Source organism: Falco rusticolus, chromosome 13 (genome assembly GCF_015220075.1).
Source record: "Falco rusticolus isolate bFalRus1 chromosome 13, bFalRus1.pri, whole genome shotgun sequence".
In the NCBI taxonomy this organism is placed as follows: domain Eukaryota; kingdom Metazoa; phylum Chordata; class Aves; order Falconiformes; family Falconidae; genus Falco; species Falco rusticolus.
In genome coordinates this window covers 21569682-21583001 of record NC_051199.1, presented here as the reverse complement: position 1 = coordinate 21583001, position 13320 = coordinate 21569682, and positions in this window count along the sequence as shown.

Genomic DNA, 13320 nt, shown 5'->3' with positions numbered 1-13320 from the left:
TACCCTATTGTACAGAGAAAACCATCTGCATTGCTGGTTACTCATCCCTTTATCATTTTCTACATACTTAAATTGTTTGAGTAATTGCTTTAGTACTTCTGCTGTAATTAGAAGTAAGCTCTCTGGCTTACTTCTCTCTCCCCTATTTTAAATGCTAAGCACTATGTTTGTGGCTGTTTAGAATTCTGTTTAATGCTTCTGAGATTGCTTCAAACTATGTTCAGAGTATCTGAGGGTGAGTTTGATTAGGTATAGTTATTCTGAAAACAACTAACTTGCCTAAATACTGCCAAGCCTGTGTTTTCCCATCACTGGTGTCAGGTCTGTTAGACTTCTGATTCACAGCTGACTATCTTAGGTAATTTAAATCTAGGTTTGTTTGGGGTTTTTTTTTTCAGTTCTCAGTAATATTTGAACAGTATGTAGCTCACTGGGGGTTCCAAAACATGTTTTAGAGGTTGCATAAATATGCAGGCATTTACCTACTCCTAGCTCCTGGTGTCTGTGGCCAGATAGGTGCCAGTTTCCAAGCAGGCTTTGGTATGTCTGCACTGCATTGCCATTACATCAGTGAGGGCAATGTTAACACATCAGTTTACCTTGAAGTTAGTAAAAGTTACTTATACAGAATACTTGCTTATAGATTTAATGAAAATCTGGGTTAATATTGCTAAAAATGTTTACATAGTACTGGTACCTAAAATATACTACTAGACCTCAAATGAAAAGATTTGCAAGGATTTTTTTCTGATCATTTTTTCTTGAGTACAAAAATGATTTACAGATCTCAAAAGTTTTGCTCTTTAATTAGATTTTATCTACTTGTGATTACTGATAATATAGATGACACATATTCTACCATATTAACTGCTTCACTATTTGCTGTACTTGACAAATCTTGAGAAATTACTGGATTCAATGAAGCATCCGTCTAGAGTGACTCCACGCAGTTACATAAGGGATTTCCTGGCAGCAAAAGATTTACCATTGCTGTATAAATTCTGGGTAGCCAGCACAAAAAAGATACAAGAATACTTTGTACCTCAGATCATATTCAATTAAAAAAAAGAAGAAGGATTTTTGTTAATGTATGAATATTCTTGATCACTGGAGAGGTACTGCAACACAGAGGAGTTAAAAAACTCACGATACCTAGCTCTTATGAACTGTTTTTAAACTACTGATCTCAAAGCATTTTGGAAGTGCTGTTATCTGTATTATGTATAGGTAGATATAGGGATGGGGAAATTTCATTTCATCACTAAATGTGGAGGTTGTTAAACAGCTACAGTTCAAGTTAAGACATTTTATGATCAGCAGTTCCAATAACGTTCATCGGGGAGTATTCAAGGAACCGCTTAAGAGTGTCTCTGGACTGTTCATGTTGTTTTTTATTAATTGATACAGCACTGGGAAGGCAAATACTGTGCCAGAATTTTAAATGGGATGGCTTAGTAATTACAGGCCTTTCAGCCTGGTGCCAATCCCTGACAAAAATAATGGAAGACTGATATGGGACATTATTAGTAGAGTAATAATCAGAAATAATGTAATTTATGGCAGTTCCCATTGGTTTATGGAAAAATATATCTTGTCAGACTAACTCAATAGCTTTCTTATGATATATGAGGTTTGGTCGATGAATGTTGTAGTGCTGATGTAATGGACTTTCTTAGGGCATTTGTCATGGTACCACACAAACTTTGATTAAGAAATAAGAATAATGCATATTCAAGTGGGCAACACATTAACAGGACCTAAAACTGCTTCTCTGGTAGCCTTAATATGCAAAGTGGTAATCATTATCTAATAAGATCCCTTGGGAATTGTTGGGCCATGCTCTGTTTTCCATTTCTTTTAATGATTGGAAAAAATATTAAAAACTAATTAGTGGTAAATTTATGTAGATGGATTAAAGTTTGAGACTTTGGAAATGAAAGTCGGCTAATGAAGTGGTTCATAATTATATATGCTTCAGTAAAACTGAAGGTAAACCCATATGCACACATATATATATTTGTTGGGGTTTATTTTTCCATATATATGAACAAATAATTTAGCTTACAGTTGCAGAATGAATGACTCTATCCTGAGAAGTAATGACTGAAAAGTCTTTGGGAGATCATGATAGATCATTGGTTGAATGTAGGATTTCACTGTCACACAATTGCCAAAGGCCTAAAGATGAACTTCAAACAGGGATCATGAAGTTATGCTACTTCTGTGTCAGTAGTGATGTGATAACTTCCTAACTATCTGAGTATGTGTGAAGATTCAGATTCATGTTTCAAAAAAGAATAAAGATTTTGGTGAAGGTTTTGAGAATGACTAATAGATTGGACACTCTGTGCAGCAAGATACTCAAGGGCTTGAACCTATTTAGTTTAAGCAAAGGTAATTTATCCCAGCCTGTACCTATATAAAGCACAGAATATGATACTCAAAAACTTTTCAACTTAAGTTATAAAAAACTAAAATAGTGGAATGTTGGAAGTTAGGCAATGGTAGACTCCAGGTGCACATTTTTATAATAAAGTTAATAAATGATTGGAATTGTTTTTGAAAGATCATTGAGGACTCTCTGTCTGAAGTTTTTAAAATCAAGATTCCTTTGTATTTTTCTGGAAAACATATTCTGCTTCAAGTAGGAATTGCTTTAGATTGGATCTATAGTTGTGTTATAGGAACAATTAATCGTAATTACTGGTTTTGTAATCTCTGAACTGATTTACTCAAAACTACCTAGCAGGACACTGAAAAAAGTTAGAATAGTACCTGCTCTTACTGATTGCTAAGCTACAGTGTTATCCTTTATACCATCGAACTTACTACTAAGTAAGAGAAAGGCTGGTATTTCTTAAATTTATGCTTCTTTACACACGCATGTGTTTGTGAATCTTGCTTTCATGCTCAGTGTGGGAGATTAGAGGAAGCTTTTTCTCCCATCTGTGCATCTTGCCTGGAAAGAGTTATAAAGCTATGCTTTTGGTTGTGTGAGTGCAGCAGCACTGAAACCCCACATGTGGCCAAACTGAACCTCAGTTCCTTTCCTCCAGATAGTTGTCGCTCTGGGAGAGCTCTTCTAGAAGCCAGGGCTAATCCTCCACACACACCCCATATCAGATGGAGAATGTGCTTTCCTCAGCTCCCTAGGAGCCATCAAACCTTTTTTCATTACAGCTTTTGGCCTTCGTATGCTGCACTGGCTCCCAAAGTATTACTTTTTTCTGCTGAGCCGGAAGTTCATGTTTCAGATGTTGATTTTTCATAATGTATGCTCAGTTTCAACCTGCAAGAATATTCTTTTGTTCATGATTATTTTTTTTTTTTTGACCTGAACATATGTGTTGGTTAAAAAGTTCCTGTCACACAGATCAGGAATTGGTTAACTGATACACAGAAAATGTGTACCACTGAAAAAGGAGCATGTAAGGAAAGACTGTTCTGAGATCTGACTTTGTAGGATCTCAAACATGTGTCTGTCCCACCATCTCAGTAGGCCAAATCCTTATGTCCTTGCTCAGATGATTGAATATAAGAGGTGCTCTTCAATTTTTCAGTCCAACTGGGCCAATCCATGAGTGATTCAATGTCACTGCTTAAGTCATTTGGTATTCTTTATGCTTGATGTAGTGTCATGTGGAGAGCCAGCACAATGTTCTGTGTATTTTACAACATTTCACAGCAAGAAAGGCAACCCTGCGGAGAAATATGTACATAACCTAGTTGATAAGGGAATGGATCCCCATTTGATTACAGGACAGGCTGGTGGAGGGAGCTGGGATGGACAGCTGCCATGGAAAAAGCTGCAGGGTCACAAGTTACATCAATATACCCATTTCAGTTCATCTTTTATTCTGCTCTCGTAGAAATGGATAGACATGATTAATAGCAAGAAAGTAACTTTTAAAGAGTGAGACTTCTAAAATGTGAGACTTGGTGTGTAAGACTGCTCTGCCACAAAAAAAATCTTCTGAATCTTTCCTTTTGGCTTTTCTATCATTCACAAATAACCTGTGTTTCAGGCTTGTTATTTAATGGTTCCAGTCATATTCATAACAGGGGTATTCATTTTGACTGCACAGAGGGGAAAAATGTATTTTATCTTTTGTTCAGTAACAAAATATCTATCTTAAAATTTTGGGATGTGTTGATGGTAACAGATACAAAAATGACTGTGGTCCTTTAACATAGAATGAAAAGTTCACTGTAGGTTTTACAGTTCTTTAAAGAATGCACATCCTGTGATCTAGAATATCAGCAGCAATCATCAATTTAACAGGCTGAGATAGGACAAGAATAATCAATTATGTCTTCTGCCCATGCGAGAATTGTCTCTGTTTTCACACTTCTGCCACAAGTGATTAAAGTGCACGGCTGGGCTGTGAAGTCTGTCTTTTGATAAACTGATTCTTTGAAAGCTGGCTTCTAGTTTGTCAGTGTCAGGTAAGCCAGTTTTGTTTTGGGGTTTCTTTCATCTCCATACGATAATATGACTCTATTGCCAGGGGCAGGGGGAGGAAAAATATTTTTACTTTGGCTTTGGGCCAGTTTGACTAACTCGGTCCCTGTTGTCAAAAACAGAATAAAAAACCCACTGGATTCAGAAGAGATAATTTGCAAAGCAAACATGATTGGTACAATAACACAAGTCTCACAAAGTCATGGGGTTTTACACTCAGAGATGTCTTGGTGCTTTTGCAAATCTCATCCTAGAAAATGAGCCTGCTTGTTATGAACAACTATATAAAATTAATTCTGTGGAGTTGTGCAGCTGAATAAAGCACAAAAGTAAAGCTTTAAAGGAGAACACTTCCAAAAAGCCTTCTCCCTAACTGTTGTTACAACATTATTTTGTACAATACATTATAAACATACATTACAAGTTTTCATTATTCACTTTTTGATCACTTTTAGGGTGAATTCTTGATTCTTGCTAATGATGTCTTTGCATCATTTTCAAAAAGAAACACTTCCTCACTTTGTCAGGGAATGCTATCTGGTCATGTAGCACAGGATTTAGACCAGGAATTTATATCATCTAGTCTTGTCCTAGCACAGTTTATCTTTAAAATTGTCACTAACACAGTCTCCCTGCTTCTCCTTTCTCAGTTGTAAACTGGGGCAAAGGTGTGTGCATGTAATTAGCTGCACATGTCCCAGGGCCAGCAGAGAGTGATAAAGGCTGTTACTGACAATTCATCTCAATGGGGGATTTCGGATTCAGAAAGTGGCAAGAGCAGGTGCGATTAGAAAAAAAAAAACAAAACAAAAAGCAATGAGTAGCAGTCAGATATAAAAACCACAGAGTTATAAATACAAACAAGTCATTGTGTATGCTTATTTTCATCATGATAGACAACCTTTCACCAGTACGATACATACACAGCAATAAAAGCTGCAAAATCCTGGAGCAGATCCTCAGCAGGGTTAAATATCTTATAGCTCCATGACAACAGAGTTGTGATAGTTTATACATGACAAAGGCCTGTTCTTTACTGAACAGCTCCACCACTTCTGAGGTGGAATTCATCTTTTTGCAGAGATGTATTCACCTCCTCTGTTGTAGGCTTAGTAAGTAAATTCTATGTGAAGGGCTTGGAAGGCAAATAGGCCATGTGCTGCTTTGCTGCATTGGAGTATTTCACCTGCTGTATTGTGGCAATGTTAAGATAAATGATTTGGCCTCCAAAGAATTCCTAACACGAAAAGCTTTGCTAGCTAATGTGAATGTCAGCTGGTGTCCCTTGAGATGCTATAATTAAGATACAGCAGATGTTGAAACGTTTCTCCAGAAAGTACCAGTGATTAAGATATCATGTGTAGCAGACATATGCATTTGCTTAAATATGAGGAAGAATATAGGTAGTATGTGAGGTCTCTGTTTCATGAGACAAGGAGGAAGATGCAGTGCATGCTGGGAGATTTGGTTAGAGAAGTTCATGGCAAAAGAATTAACTTGGGAAGTGTCTGGCTGATGAAAAGCAAAAATGTTGCTGACATTTGGAAGCTGGAGGGCATGTAGAGAACTTGTACTTTGGCAAAAAAAAATACTTGATAGGTCCAAGGAGGAGGCAACACTTAATTTTTTAGTGCATTCTGCTTTACTCACTTTATTTGGATTACTACATATCATCCTGCTTTGCTTTGTAACTGAATGCATAGATGGAGGCACTCTGGAGAAAATATTGGGTCCTGTCTTTCTCTCTCTACCCTGGAAGCTCTTAAAACTCCTGTCCTCTGAAGTACGGAGTGATTACCAACTGAATCTGTATTATTGCTCATCTGCTGTTTCCATTTGCTAGAGAAACCTTGTTTAGTGTGTGCCTGCTCCTTGTGACACGCAGGGTGTCTCTTTCTGATGTGCTGTAAATCCTTCCAGCAGCTGATTCTGGGATGCTGGTGTTCCAGTCTGGGTGCCTCTTCATAAATCAAAGCAAGCAAATTGCTGTTTAAGCACTGTTTATGCCAACTTTGGTTCAACAATTGAGTGGTGTTTCTGTTAAGGACTCAGAAAATACACTTAGACTGTATAATATTGAAGCCTCTGCTCCAGTGATGGATAAGGAGACTTCAATATGTAAAATGAAAACTTCATAATTATTTTCATGGCAACAGATTGTGTTATCACCCTACAAGAACTGTGAAGTGAGTTAATAGTGATCAAAATACCTACTGTACCTGCATGTCAGTTTTCTTACATTACTGGCAAGTTAGCTCTGCTGTCTTGTCTAAATTCCAATTTAAACAATTACATTCTGCCCACCTTAATTCTAGCTCCTTCCTATGTACTCAGCACTCCTGTTGGCTCCCCTACTTATCCTTTATTTCTGCTCTAATCTGTTGAGCAGTTATTGTGAGTTGTCAAGCTATCAAGCTTTAGTCATGATTCCTATGTATAATCTACACGTTAATTTTCACAGCACTTTCTTAGGACAAAAGGCAACATATGAGTTACTCCTTCCCAGTATGGCCATATAATTTCAGATTTAAGTGTGAAGAACTAAGGCCAGCTAAGCCAATGTTTTTGGAAACTGTATTGACACTGTGCATCCTGTATGCTTTTATATGTGTTTCAGTTGCAGTAAATAAAAGAAAATATGTTCAGACTTAAAAAAATATATATATACAGTTTTAAACTACCTGTAGTCCTTCCAAAGCATTAACTACAGGTCTGTGAAGGTCTCTCTTCTGCTAATTAGTACAGCAAAAATGCTTTCAAATTCTCCTTCAAATACTTCAATTTTTCTCCTAAGCACTGCAAAAGATTTTATAAGTTTTAATGAATGTAGACTTGAAATATCATGATGATATGGGTTATCATCATCCTCTTCATTTGACAGAGGGATGTACTGAATCTCAGAGGAAAGTTAAATGGCTTGGAGAGGTAACTCTGCAACTCTGAAGTCTTCTTTCTGGAATGTAAGATCTATTGTCATTCAAGTAAAACTGTTCTCAAAATATGATTTGCAATTTTCCAAGGGAGTCGGAAGAGTGTTTATATTAGCTCAGAAATACCTGAACATCTTAGGTATGGCTGAAGCCCATTTTCTTTAGGCCAGGGAAGTGAGTAATCGCTTACTTCAATCAGTAATTACAACCAATTCTCATTTGGTCAACCTGTAGGAACTGAGCTGTTATTAGAAATAAAAGATGATTAGCAGTTTCCTGGTTACTGTAAACACATCAGCAGAGATAGGTTGAATCTAGATTGTTACCTCCTAAGGCCTTTTTTTTCCTTTGTTTTTGGTGTTGGTTTTTTTTTTTTTTTTTTTACTTAGATTAGCATCATGTGTTTCTGATCTATAACTAAGTCTCCTAAGCTAGAGGGAAATGTTTCTGGTTTTGTCATCTCCACAAATACAATTCCTGAGGACTAGCAGACCAAATACACTTTACCTCAAACCAAAGTTACTTTTCTTGGTTCTGTTAGGAACCTAACATAGGATTAACAGAGCTGAATCTAGCTTCAAGTTCAAATTAATTGCATTTATTCCTCTACCAGCTTGTATTTCCCTCACCATTTTAAATCTTACCTGCCAAGGGAAGAATAGAATTGAGAGGAAGACACTATATCCTTGTACTATTTGTATTTCCAGAACAGGACTTTTCCTCCAACCTTGCTGTGTGGCCTTGCCTTCCTCTGTGGCAAAAACACTTTCATGAAGTTAATTTCTTCTCATAGCTGAACTCTTCTTTCTTTCTTTTGTTCGTACTTCGGCTTTATTAGTTGTAGTAGCATAGTGCAAAAAATTCACATCTTCAAGTGATTCTGCTACAGGGTGCCACAATGTACTGCTGCAACCACAAAGCAAAGCTGACATACATATGGTCTTTGCTGGAGAATAATAAGAAAAATACAATAATGTGGTTATGTGAGTCAGTGAGGGGGCCCTCATGTAGTACTGTGCAATTTAACAACTGATATGAAGAGATCATGAGGATCACGACCGGTTGTTGTAGAAAGAAGATTAATTCTTTCTTTAGAAAGAAAGAAGGGCACAATTGCACAATATCTTGAAATAAATGGTTTATAGAAGGAGATTGGGAACTTTCCTTTCCCTCATGCTAGTAACACTTGCATGTTTTATAAACCAGGAACTCCCACTCTCAGAAGGCCTTGTAGCCTTGTATATGCCAAAGTAACTTGTTCATAACTTGTATTTAGCTTTAAAGTTAACTGCTATTTCAGACCTGAATAAAGAAAGGTTCGCATACCTGAAAGCCCCTCTAGGTTTTATAGCTATTCTAGTTGGTTTGATAAAAAAGCTAGCTCTGCTTCTCATCCTCAATGATCATGGCTGTAACAGTATTTAACAAGAATCACTTGGTTTTCTACTTTAATGTTGAGAACTTCAAGCACATTGTGTTTTCTCAGCCATGTGATATCTCTGAGAATTTACACAATTCAAGCTTATTGAAAACCTGGAATGTTACACAAAGGACAAGATAGTCTAGAAACCCGGTAATGGTTTTAAGTTCTGTTGTCACAGGATGAACTGTTCATCAACTGATTTAAAAAGAATGATGAAAAAGCAAAGTTCAATTCTGCATCTTAGTGACTTTCTCAGGCATTTCATTGGCATATCAGAGAATAGCAAAAAAAGGCTGTTGACTGGAATTTAATGAGATGTCTGTGGCACTCAGACATGGATCAAATGAACAAGTTGCATTTATAGCTCTATTAGTTATATTTATAGACCTATAGTTCCTTTAAACCGGATATCAGTGTACGCTGGTGAATTTCACTTTAAAAGAGCAAAAGAAATTAGACATCATGCTTTGCAATACAGCTTTTGTGTTGTAGTCACTTTTCAAGTTCTTTATCTATTCAGATTTCACTGAATAGCTATAAGGACAGATCAGCATCTAGACACATTATAGTTGTGTACCAAACTGTGATGTAAACATCAGATCAGCTGTGCTGAAATAATGGAATGGAAATCATGGAAAAGGAAGTGGATTAGGGCTTTACAGTAATAAATGAGGCCTCAGTGTTGTCTTGGGCTTATTTGGGCTTATTTGGGATGGTCTATTAATATTCCTACTCATTACAGAACATTACTTTGTTCTGTAATGCAGCATTCAAGAAGGTTTCAAAGCAGAAAAGTCCATATCCACATGATCATAAATCATAAGCTTTTCTGGGCAGAGACCTGGAGCATTTTCTGTTTTGTGAAGAATGAGGAACACATGGTGCTTTGTAAATAATAAATGGTGACAATAAGGCATGAGTAACTGTGCTGTAAAAAGAAAGGAGGAAATGCATTGAGAAATATAAACTGTAGGACTAGGATTACTTAATGAGCTCCCATTCAGCTTTAGAGTTTTAAGTCCTAAAGGAAGAGCTGCTACAAAATTAGTTTCAGAAATAAGTAAAAATATGGTACAAACACTTAAGTAGGTTTTATCAAAAACTAGACAAAACCGGAAAGAAAGGTGTGAGAAAAATATAAAAACTGACAAGGTACAATTTGAAGAAAAGAACAAAGTTTGAGTTCTGTCAACTTACAGTGTATCAGTAAAATTAATTAATTTTTGTGGGAAAGTACATATGCTCTGGGATGATCTTCCACATAGTAGGCTGTCACTATCATAAACGTTTTTTCTTTTTACTGTTGCTGTGATGAAATGCATTTCACTGATTCAATGCATTTAGTAAACATTTTTCCACAGAGTAAAATGTTGATTTGAGCTCTCGCTAATGAAAATTCCCAACAGGATTTTAAAGTTTAGTAATCCAAAATGGGAAGAGAAGTAGTCTGTTTAGTTAAAATGTTTTATATAAATCTTATTTGTAATTTTGTTTTCTATTATTTTACAAACTAAAAAATTAACTTTATAAAATATTCTCTAACAGGTCAGTCTTATATGAAAGCAGAATCATAAGAAATTTGTAGCTGTTAAAGTTGTATTAAAAATTATGCCATACAATTCAGGAATTTTAATTTAAAAAATTTTATCTCAAAGCAGTTCTTGTGTTCTGAGGATTTTGTCTTTTTATTTCACAAAGACCAAAGCTCCCTGTGGGACTGGCATCTTTTATTGCTACTTCAAAATGCAATTCAGTGACTCCTTTCCTGTAAATGTTTCATACAACATAAGGACGGACCTGATCCTGCCCATAATACCAAATACACTACTTAATGAGTAGTCACATTAACCATTTTATTCTTACCATGTTACTGTATAACACTGCAGGTAATAAATATTTTCAGGATCATATTATAACAATGTCATAACAAAAATATTATTGATTGCTTAGATAATCTCTTCACTATAGTAAATCTAGCTTGTTCTCCCAAGCGCAGCTCTGAGTTCCAGCCTATAAGTGGTCCCAGGAGGCAGAGCACTACAGACACACCACTGTGATAGGGTTTCATGTATCACTCCTGTGTCTCCACTGTTTATTTCTCAGTATTTTAGAAAAATAACCCACCAGCTCTTAACAGTATGAATTTTGCTGCCTACTCTGTCAGTAACATCTACTCTGTCTTAGTTCTCTGAAGTGATTTCCACGTGCATCCTTTTATTTATCATTTTCTGAACAAGAAAGAAACTTTTAGCGGTGCACGTTTTATTATTCTGCTACATCCAGCTGGCACTTCATATATTAATCTTCAAAGGCTGGTGACACGTGTATTCCATGTATAGCAGGATGTCACCTCTGAGTGTGTATCTGTACATAAGTACATAAAAATTGAAGAGAAAGAGAAAAGGAAAGAAGAGAGAGTGATTGGCACTGGAAAAAATTGTAACTTTCATGACAAACTTTAGCACATGATTTATAGGCAAATCTGCCCTTTTAAATCTTAACAGGGAGATATGTCAAGCAGCAGTTCCCATAATAGTTTGGTACTGACAAAGCGATCCATACTGCAGATACCACATAACATATGCTGATTTTGAAGGCGTGTAACAATGGAGTGATGCCCTTTTTCCTGTAGAAGTTCCCAATGCAAGTTTTAGAACAATAGCTTTTAAGAATATTGCCACCAAATTCACTATATTTCTTTCCTCATACAAGACCATACTAATGATAGAGAACCGCTTTGTTCTGTGAAAAGTACTTCCAGGTAATGGCTTTACTCATAGTGACAGGCAATTGCAGTAATCCAGAAATAATTCTCAGTGCTGTAAAATTTTTTGCAACAATTAGCAGGAGTCTGCAGAACTGTTCACTGAAGGTTAGAATCAGAAAAAGCAGAGCTGACTAATGGAGCACTGTGTAAGAAGTAATAAAGAGGTCATCTACCTATAGAGAACTGGAAAATGGTGTTCCACATTCTTTTAGCAGAGCAGCATTTTAGAGAGGAGTCAGGTATTTTTTCCATCAGATTGTCTTTAATATACTAGATCAAAATTTTTTCTTCTGTTATTATTGCCTTTGAAATATTTAATTATGGGAGGCATTTAGAGACATCACTGTCTCCCACCTGAAGCTGGGAACATTCAGCTCCTTGAATGTGCAAGACCCTTGGCAGCTGCTACCATCTGACAGGAGGGTGCTTGAGCACAGTTTTCTTGAGTATATGAAGGCTACTGTTAGAAGTGAGTAGTGTCACAGAGTGAAATGGGCCTGTAAAGTGATGGAATTGATTTGCAGACCAGTCTTCACCTGCAACTGTTTTTCCTCTTTTATCTTAACCATATAACACAGAACCAGGGTACTACTCTTCTCACTACTGGGAAAGCTGGTAGGAGAAACCCTAAAAGCTTAAATAGAAGGTCACCTTGGATGGTAGGAAAGTAGCAGTGAGCTGTCTGGATGTGCTGGTGAATTGTAGAAGGCTTAATTAGCAAGAAGCACTATGACAGCCATTTCAGTTATAGACAAGATTGCTCTTTATACCTTACAGCCCCAGAGCTGATACCTAAAATAGCTATTTGTGTGTTCCAGGCAGAAAGTACATTTGAGTTTGGTGATGAGGTGAGGGGCTGTCTTGTTTGTCTGTCTCTCTGATTTTGTGGTGGAAAGGGGTGAGTCCTGGTAGGCACATGACGGTGGCTCAGTGGCCCACTCCTCAGCTTGCCATGGTAGGGTAATAACTGGCCTGCTAAGTAAATGAATAATAAAAAAAAAGGGGCAAGGCAGAGCAGATTAAATCAAAATTGTAAGTGACTTTGGTACAGTTCTAGCCAAAAGATCAAAAATTAATTATGTGGGGCTTTACTAGAGTTCTTATATTACTCTCTTTCTTACAGTGCAGGGGCACAGAAATCAGATATGAAGTAGATGTTAAATTACTGAATATAAAAGCCAATAGTTTTAGTTGATCTAATTTTCCATTGCATAGTACAGTAAATCATTCTTTTGGGGGTTTCTTTTGAAGGCGAGTAGGGAAGTCCCCAAGGTTTCTGAAATGTCAAACCTTGAAGGCTTCGTATACATTCCTCTAAGATCTACAAAGGTATAGAGATGTTTTCTAAAAGCAAATACCAGAAGATGTTTGTAAATGTAAAGTAAAAAGGGTTTTGTTAAGTAACTAAAAGTTAGAATTTTTTTTAAATAGAGAAAAAAGACTAAAATTGTAGAAGAGTGAATGCAGTTAGTGGGAAGATCCTGCTCTGTGATACGATAAGTACAAAACCAAATCTAAATGCTAGACTTGTTATTCCAAGCAAATGGAGCAATGAGAGATAAGAGTTCAAACCATGAAAGCCAAGAAAAAGGATTCAAGATGAACCAGAGTGAAAACCAGGATAAAATAAACAAACACAAGAGAGCACAGCTCAAAAGTGATCATAAGTAAATATAGTTAATGGTATAATGGCTCTGAACTAAACAAAATCTTGAAAGAGACTAAAACTGGATCCCAT